We start from the raw sequence: 10,411 nt of genomic DNA, 5'->3' as shown, positions 1-10,411 counted from the left end.
CCTAACCCAACCCAACCTAACCTAACCTAACCTAACGACGGTTGCAAGCACTTTCCCATTAGATATCGCAGTTCCCGACTTGTAATGGTGAAAAACACTGCATCTCACTAAGTGACATTGTTTAATGCGATTTTACGATGGTTCATATCTTAACCTAACCTGACATTCGCACTTGTATCTAAAAACACTCTATTACACTGTTTCGTTCACAATTACGATATTTGCATGACCTCAGAGTTTTTCACCAACTTATTACAGTACAGAACGCTGTATCTCGCTAAATGACATCATTCTTTAAGGTTTCACAATGCTTGCATGTGCTTTAACAAGAATATCATAACATAGCAGTTTCGCACTTGTAACGGTACAACACGCAGTATTTGGCTTGTTCATGCCGTTTTGTGTGCTTTCACAACATTTCACCTATCGCAGTTTCGTACTCGCAATAAAACAACACTATCTCGTTAGAGGACGTCGTTTTTGGTGGTTTCACGACGCTACCTAGCTTAAACTAACATAACTCAACCTAACATAACCTACGCACTTCTCTCGTTAGAAAACGTTTTACTCGCTACTTTACATTGCTTCTTACAACTTTACGGCGGTTTCAAGCGCTTTCACATTACATATCGCAGTTCCCGACTTGTAATGGTGAAAAACACTGCATCTCACTAAGTGACATTGTTTAATGCGGTTTTACGACGGTTCATATCTTAACCTAACCTAACCTAACCTAACCTTACCTAACCTAACCTAACCTAACCTAACTTAACCTAACCCAACCCAACCCAACCTAACCTAACCTAACCCAGCCTTACCCAACCCAACCCAACCAAACCCAACCTAACTTAACCTAACCTTAACCTAACCCAACCCAACCCAACCCAACCTAACCTAACCTAACCTAACCTAACCTAACGTAACCTAACCTAACCTAACTAACGTAACCTAACCTAACCTAACCTAACCCAACCTAACCAACCCAACCCAACCCAACCTAACCTAACCCAACCCAACCCAACCCAACCTAACCTAACCTAACCTAACCTAACCTAACCTAACCAAACCTAACCTAACCTAACCTAACCTTACCTAACCTAACCTAACCTTACCTAACCTAACCTAACCTAACGTAACCTAACCGAACCTAACCTAACCTAACCTAACCTAAACCAACCCAACCACACCCAACCCAACCCCACCCAACCTAACCTAACGTAACCTAACCTAACCAAACCTAACCTAACCTAACCTGACCTAACCTAACCTAACCTTACCTAACCTAACCTAAGGTAACCTAACCTAACCTAACGTAACCCAACCTAACCTAACCTAACCTAACCCAACCTAACCATCCCAACACAACCCAACCTAACCTAACCCAACCCAACCCAACCTAAACCAACCTAACCTAACCTAACCTAACCCAACCTAACCCAACACAACCCAACACAACCCAACCTAATCCAACCTAACATAACCTAACCTAACCTAACCTAACGACAGTTGCAAGCGCTTTCACATTAGATATCGCAGTTCCCGACTTGTATTGGTGAAAAACACCGCATCTCACTAAGTGACATTGTTTAATGCCGTTTTACGACGGTTCATATCTTAACATAACCTAACATCGCACTTGTACCTAAAAACGCTCTATTACACTGTTTCGTTTACAAATTCAATATTTGCATAACCTCACAGTATTTCACCAACTTATTGCAGTACAGAACGCTGTATCTCCCTAAATGACATCGTTCTATAAGGTTTCACGATGCTTGCATGGGCTTTAACGAGAATATCACAACATAGCAGTTTCGCACTTGTAACGGTACAACACGCAGTATTTGGCTTGTTCATACCGTTTTGTGCGCTTTCACAACATTTCACCTATCGCAGTTTCGTACTCGCAATAAAACAACACTATCTCGTTAGAGGACGTCGTTTTTGGTGGTTTCACGACGCTACCTAGCTTAAACTAACATAACTCAACCTAACATAACCTACGCACTTCTCTCGTTAGAAAACGTTTTACTCGCTACTTTACATTGCTTTTTACAACTTTACGGCGGTTTCAAGCGCTTTCACATTAGATATCGCAGTTCCCGACTTGTAATGGTGAAAAACACTGCATCTCACTAAGTGACATTGTTTAATGCGGTTTTACGACGGTTCATATCTTAACCTAACCTAACCTAACCTAACCTAACCTTACCTAACCTAACCTAACCTAACCTAACTTAACCTAACCCAACCCAACCCAACCTAACCTAACCTAACCCAGCCTTACCCAACCCAACCCAACCAAACCCAACCTAACTTAACCTAACCTTAACCTAACCCAACCCAACCCAACCCAACCCAACCTAACCTAACCTAACCCAGCCTTACCCAACCCAACCCAACCAAACCCTACCTAACCTAACCTAACCTAACCTAACCCAACCCAACCCAACCCAACCCACCCTAACCTAACCTAACCTAACTAACGTAACCTAACCTAACCTAACCTAACCCAACCTAACCAACCCAACCCAACCCAACCTAACCTAACCCAACCCAACCCAACCCAACCCAACCCAACCTAACCTAACCTAACCTAACCTAACCAAACCTAACCTAACCTAACCTAACCTTACCTAACCTAACCTAACCTTACCTAACCTAACCTAACCTAACGTAACCTAACCGAACCTAACCTAACCTAACCTAACCTAAACCAACCCAACCACACCCAACCCAACCCCACCCAACCTAACCTAACGTAACCTAACCTAACCAAACCTAACCTAACCTAACCTGACCTAACCTAACCTAACCTTACCTAACCTAACCTAAGGTAACCTAACCTAACCTAACGTAACCCAACCTAACCTAACCTAACCTAACCCAACCTAACCATCCCAACACAACCCAACCTAACCTAACCCAACCCAACCCAACCTAAACCAACCTAACCTAACCCAACCTAACCCAACCTAACCTAACCCAACACAACCCAACCTAACCCAACCTAACATAACCTAACCTAAGCTAACCTAACGACGGTTGCAAGCGCTTTCACATTAGATATCGCAGTTACCGACTTGTATTGGTGAAAAACACCGCATCTCACTAAGTGACATTGTTTAATGCCGTTTTACGACGGTTCATATCTTAACATAACCTAACATCGCACTTGTACCTAAAAACGCTCTATTACACTGTTTCGTTCACAAATTCGATATTTGCATAACCTCACAGTATTTCACCAACTTATTGCAGTACAGAACGCTGTATCTCGCTAAATGACATCGTTCTATAAGGTTTCACGATGCTTGCATGGGCTTTAACGAGAATATCACAACATAGAAGTTTCGCACTTGTAACGGTACAACACGCAGTATTTGGCTTGTTCATACCGTTTTGTGCGCTTTCACAACATTTCACCTATCGCAGTTTCGTACTCGCAATAAAACAACACTATCTCGTTAGATGACGTCGTTTTTGGTGGTTTCACTACGCTACCTAGCTTAAACTAACATAACTCAACCTAACATAACCTTCGCACTTCTATAGTTAGAAAACGTTTTACGCGCTACTTTACATTGCTTTCTACAACATTACGACGGTTTCAAGCGCTTTCACATTAGATATCGCAGTTCCCGACTTGTAATGGTGAAAAACACTGCATCTCACTAAGTGACATTGTTTATTGCGGTTTTACGACGGTTCATATATTAACCTAACCTAACCTAACTTAACCTAACCTAACCTAACCTAACTTAACCTAACCTAACCTAACCTAACCTAACTTAACCTAACCTAACCTAACCTAACCCAACCCAACCCAACCCAAACTAACCTAACCTAACCCAGCCTTACCCAACCCAACCCAACCCAACCCAACCTAACCTAACCTAACCTAACCCAACCCAACCCAACCCAACCTAACCAAACCTAACGTAACCTAACCTAACCTAACCTAACCTAACGACGGTTGCAAGCGCTTTCCTATTAGATATCGCAGTTCCCGACTTGTAATGGTGAAAAACACCGCATCTCACTAAGTGACATTGTTTAATGCCGTTTTACGACGGTTCATATCTTAACCTAACCTAACATTCGCACTTGTATCTAAAAACGCTCTATTACATTGTTTCGTTCACAATTACGATATCTGCATAACCTCATAGTTTTTAAGCAACTTATTGCAGTACAGAACGCTGTATCTCGCTAAATGACATTGTTCTTTAAGATTTCACGATGCTTGGATGCGCTTTAACGAGAATATCACAGTCTAGCAGTTTCGCACTTGTAACGGTACAACACGCAGTATCTGGCTTGTTCATGTCGTTTTGTATGTTTTCACAACGTTTCACCTATTGCAGTTTCGTACATGCAATAAAACAACACTATCTCATTAGATGACGTCGTTTTTGGTGGTTTCACGATGCTACCTAGTTTAAACTAACATAACTCAACCTAACATAACCTTCGCACTTCTATCGTTAGAAAACGCTTTACTCGCTACTTTACAATGCTCTCTACAACATTACGACGGTTTCATGCGCTTTCACATTAGATATCGCAGTTCCCGACTATAATGGTGAAAAACACTGCATCTCACTAAGTGACATTGTTTAATGTGGTTTTACGACGGTTCATATCTTAACCTAATAACATTCGCACTTGTATGTCAAAACGCTCTATTACACTGTTTCGTTAACAATTACGATATTTGCATGACCTCACAGTTTTTCACCAACATATTTCAGTACAGAACGCTGAATCTCGCTAAATGACATCATTCTTTAAGGTTTCACAATGCTTGCATGCGCTTTAACGAGAATATCACAGTATAGCAGTTTCGCACTTGTAACGGTACAACACGCAGTATTTGGCTTGTTCATACCGTTTTGTGCGCTTTCACAACATTTCACCTATTCACAATAAAACAACACTATCTCGTTAGATGACGTCGTTTTTGGTGGTTTCACGACGCTACCTAGCTTAAACTAACATAACTCAACCTAACATAACCTTCGCACTTCTATAGTTAGAAAACGTTTTACTCGCTACTTTACATTGCTTTCTACAACATCACGATGGTTTCAAGCGCTTTCACATTAGATATTGCAGTTCCCGACTTGTAATGGTGAAAAACACTGCATCTCACTAAGTGACATTGTTTAATGTGGTTTTACGACGGTTCATATCTTAACCTAACCTAACATTCGCACTTGTATGTCAAAACGCTCTATTACACTGTTTCGTTAACAATTACGATATTTGCATGACCTCACAGTTTTTCACCAAACTATTACAGTACAGAACGCTGAATCTCGCTAAATGACATCATTCTTTAAGGTTTCACAATGCTTGCATGCGCTTTAACGAGAATATCACAGTATAGCAGTTTCGCACTTGTAACGGTACAACACGCAGTATTTGGCTTGTTCATACCGTTTTGTGCGCTTTCACAACATTTCCCCTATTCACAATAAAACAACACTATCTCGTTAGATGACGTCGTTTTTGGTGGTTTCACGACGCTACCTAGCTTAAACTAACATAACTCAACCTAACATAACCTTCGCACTTCTATAGTTAGAAAACGTTTTACTCGCTACTTTACATTGCTTTCTACAACATTACGATGGTTTCAAGCGCTTTCACATTAGATATTGCAGTTCCCGACTTGTAATGGTGAAAAACACTGCATCTCACTAAGTGACATTGTTTAATGCGGTTTTACGACGGTTCATATCTTAACCTAACCTAACCTAACTTGACCTAACCTAACCTAACTTAACCTAACCTAACCTAACCTAACCTAACCCAACTCAACCCAACCCAACCCAACCCAACCTAACCTAACCTAACCTAACCCAACCCAACCCAACCGAACCTAACCTAACCTAACCAAACCCAACCCAACCTAACCTAACCTAACCTAACCCAACCCAACCTAACCTAACCTAACCTAACCTAATCCAACCTAACCTAACCTAACATAACTTAAGCTAACCCAACCCAACCTAACCTAACCTAACCTAACGTAACCTAACGTAACCTAACCTAACCTAACCTAACCTAACCCAACCTAATCCAATCAACCTAACCCAACCCAACCTAACCTAACCTAACCTAACGACGGTTGCAAGCACTTTCCCATTAGATATCGCAGTTCCCGACTTGTAATGGTGAAAAACACTGCATCTCACTAAGTGACATTGTTTAATGCGATTTTACGATGGTTCATATCTTAACCTAACCTGACATTCGCACTTGTATCTAAAAACACTCTATTACACTGTTTCGTTCACAATTACGATATTTGCATGACCTCAGAGTTTTTCACCAACTTATTACAGTACAGAACGCTGTATCTCGCTAAATGACATCATTCTTTAAGGTTTCACAATGCTTGCATGTGCTTTAACAAGAATATCATAACATAGCAGTTTCGCACTTGTAACGGTACAACACGCAGTATTTGGCTTGTTCATGCCGTTTTGTGTGCTTTCACAACATTTCACCTATCGCAGTTTCGTACTCGCAATAAAACAACACTATCTCGTTAGAGGACGTCGTTTTTGGTGGTTTCACGACGCTACCTAGCTTAAACTAACATAACTCAACCTAACATAACCTACGCACTTCTCTCGTTAGAAAACGTTTTACTCGCTACTTTACATTGCTTCTTACAACTTTACGGCGGTTTCAAGCGCTTTCACATTACATATCGCAGTTCCCGACTTGTAATGGTGAAAAACACTGCATCTCACTAAGTGACATTGTTTAATGCGGTTTTACGACGGTTCATATCTTAACCTAACCTAACCTAACCTAACCTTACCTAACCTAACCTAACCTAACCTAACTTAACCTAACCCAACCCAACCCAACCTAACCTAACCTAACCCAGCCTTACCCAACCCAACCCAACCAAACCCAACCTAACTTAACCTAACCTTAACCTAACCCAACCCAACCCAACCCAACCTAACCTAACCTAACCTAACCTAACCTAACGTAACCTAACCTAACCTAACTAACGTAACCTAACCTAACCTAACCTAACCCAACCTAACCAACCCAACCCAACCCAACCTAACCTAACCCAACCCAACCCAACCCAACCTAACCTAACCTAACCTAACCTAACCTAACCTAACCAAACCTAACCTAACCTAACCTAACCTTACCTAACCTAACCTAACCTTACCTAACCTAACCTAACCTAACGTAACCTAACCGAACCTAACCTAACCTAACCTAACCTAAACCAACCCAACCACACCCAACCCAACCCCACCCAACCTAACCTAACGTAACCTAACCTAACCAAACCTAACCTAACCTAACCTGACCTAACCTAACCTAACCTTACCTAACCTAACCTAAGGTAACCTAACCTAACCTAACGTAACCCAACCTAACCTAACCTAACCTAACCCAACCTAACCATCCCAACACAACCCAACCTAACCTAACCCAACCCAACCCAACCTAAACCAACCTAACCTAACCTAACCTAACCCAACCTAACCCAACACAACCCAACACAACCCAACCTAATCCAACCTAACATAACCTAACCTAACCTAACCTAACGACAGTTGCAAGCGCTTTCACATTAGATATCGCAGTTCCCGACTTGTATTGGTGAAAAACACCGCATCTCACTAAGTGACATTGTTTAATGCCGTTTTACGACGGTTCATATCTTAACATAACCTAACATCGCACTTGTACCTAAAAACGCTCTATTACACTGTTTCGTTTACAAATTCAATATTTGCATAACCTCACAGTATTTCACCAACTTATTGCAGTACAGAACGCTGTATCTCCCTAAATGACATCGTTCTATAAGGTTTCACGATGCTTGCATGGGCTTTAACGAGAATATCACAACATAGCAGTTTCGCACTTGTAACGGTAAAACACGCAGTATTTGGCTTGTTCATACCGTTTTGTGCGCTTTCACAACATTTCACCTATCGCAGTTTCGTACTCGCAATAAAACAACACTATCTCGTTAGAGGACGTCGTTTTTGGTGGTTTCACGACGCTACCTAGCTTAAACTAACATAACTCAACCTAACATAACCTACGCACTTCTCTCGTTAGAAAACGTTTTACTCGCTACTTTACATTGCTTTTTACAACTTTACGGCGGTTTCAAGCGCTTTCACATTAGATATCGCAGTTCCCGACTTGTAATGGTGAAAAACACTGCATCTCACTAAGTGACATTGTTTAATGCGGTTTTACGACGGTTCATATCTTAACCTAACCTAACCTAACCTAACCTAACCTTACCTAACCTAACCTAACCTAACCTAACTTAACCTAACCCAACCCAACCCAACCTAACCTAACCTAACCCAGCCTTACCCAACCCAACCCAACCAAACCCAACCTAACTTAACCTAACCTTAACCTAACCCAACCCAACCCAACCCAACCCAACCTAACCTAACCTAACCCAGCCTTACCCAACCCAACCCAACCAAACCCTACCTAACCTAACCTAACCTAACCTAACCCAACCCAACCCAACCCAACCCACCCTAACCTAACCTAACCTAACTAACGTAACCTAACCTAACCTAACCTAACCCAACCTAACCAACCCAACCCAACCCAACCTAACCTAACCCAACCCAACCCAACCCAACCCAACCCAACCTAACCTAACCTAACCTAACCTAACCAAACCTAACCTAACCTAACCTAACCTTACCTAACCTAACCTAACCTTACCTAACCTAACCTAACCTAACGTAACCTAACCGAACCTAACCTAACCTAACCTAACCTAAACCAACCCAACCACACCCAACCCAACCCCACCCAACCTAACCTAACGTAACCTAACCTAACCAAACCTAACCTAACCTAACCTGACCTAACCTAACCTAACCTTACCTAACCTAACCTAAGGTAACCTAACCTAACCTAACGTAACCCAACCTAACCTAACCTAACCTAACCCAACCTAACCATCCGAACACAACCCAACCTAACCTAACCCAACCCAACCCAACCTAAACCAACCTAACCTAACCTAACCCAACCTAACCCAACCTAACCTAACCCAACACAACCCAACCTAACCCAACCTAACATAACCTAACCTAACCTAACCTAACGACAGTTGCAAGCGCTTTCACGTTAGATATCGCAGTTCCCGACTTGTATTGGTGAAAAACACCGCATCTCACTAAGTGACATTGTTTAATGCCGTTTTACGACGGTTCATATCTTAACATAACCTAACATCGCACTTGTACCTAAAAACGCTCTATTACACTGTTTCGTTTACAAATTCGATATTTGCATAACCTCACAGTATTTCACCAACTTATTGCAGAACAGAACGCTGTATCTCCCTAAATGACATCGTTCTATAAGGTTTCACGATGCTTGCATGGGCTTTAACGAGAATATCACAACATAGCAGTTTCGCACTTGTAACGGTACAACACGCAGTATTTGGCTTGTTCATACCGTTTTGTGCGCTTTCACAACATTTCACCTATCGCAGTTTCGTACTCGCAATAAAACAACACTATCTCGTTAGATGACGTCGTTTTTGGTGATTTCACGACGCTACCTAGCTTAAACTAACATAACTCAACCTAACATAACCTTCGCACTTCTATAGTTAGAAAACGTTTTACTCGCTACTTTACATTGCTTTCTACAACATTACGACGGTTTCAAGCGCTTTCACATTAGATATCGCAGTTCCCGACTTGTAATGGTGAAAAACACTGCATCTCACTAAGTGACATTGTTTATTGCGGTTTTACGACGGTTCATATATTAACCTAACCTAACCTAACTTAACCTAACCTAACCTAACCTAACTTAACCTAACCTAACCTAACCTAACCTAACTTAACCTAACCTAACCTAACCTAACCCAACCCAACCCAACCCAACCCAACCTAACCTAACCTAACCCAGCCTTACCCAACCCAACCCAACCAAACCCTACCTAACCTAACCTAACCTAACCTAACCCAACCCAACGCAACGCAACCCACCCTAACCTAACCTAACCTAACCTAACGTAACCTAACCTAACGTAACCTAACCTAACCTAACCTAACCCAACCTAACCAACCCAACCCAACCCAACCTAACCTAACCCAACCCAACCTAACCTAACCCAACCCAACCCAACCCAACCTAACCTAACCTAACCAAACCTAACCAAACCTAACCTAACCTAACCTTACCTATCCTAACCTAACCTTACCTAACCTAACCTAACCTAACGTAACCTAACCGAACCTAACCTAACCTAACCTAACCTAAACCAACCCAACCACACCCAACCCAACCCCACCCAACCTAACCTAACGTAACCTAACCTAACCAAACCTAACCTAACCTAACCTGACCTAACCTAACC

The sequence above is a fragment of the Rhipicephalus microplus genome, unplaced genomic scaffold (assembly GCF_043290135.1).
Source record: "Rhipicephalus microplus isolate Deutch F79 unplaced genomic scaffold, USDA_Rmic scaffold_102, whole genome shotgun sequence".
Taxonomy (NCBI): domain Eukaryota; kingdom Metazoa; phylum Arthropoda; class Arachnida; order Ixodida; family Ixodidae; genus Rhipicephalus; species Rhipicephalus microplus.
This window is presented reverse-complemented; position numbering follows the sequence as displayed.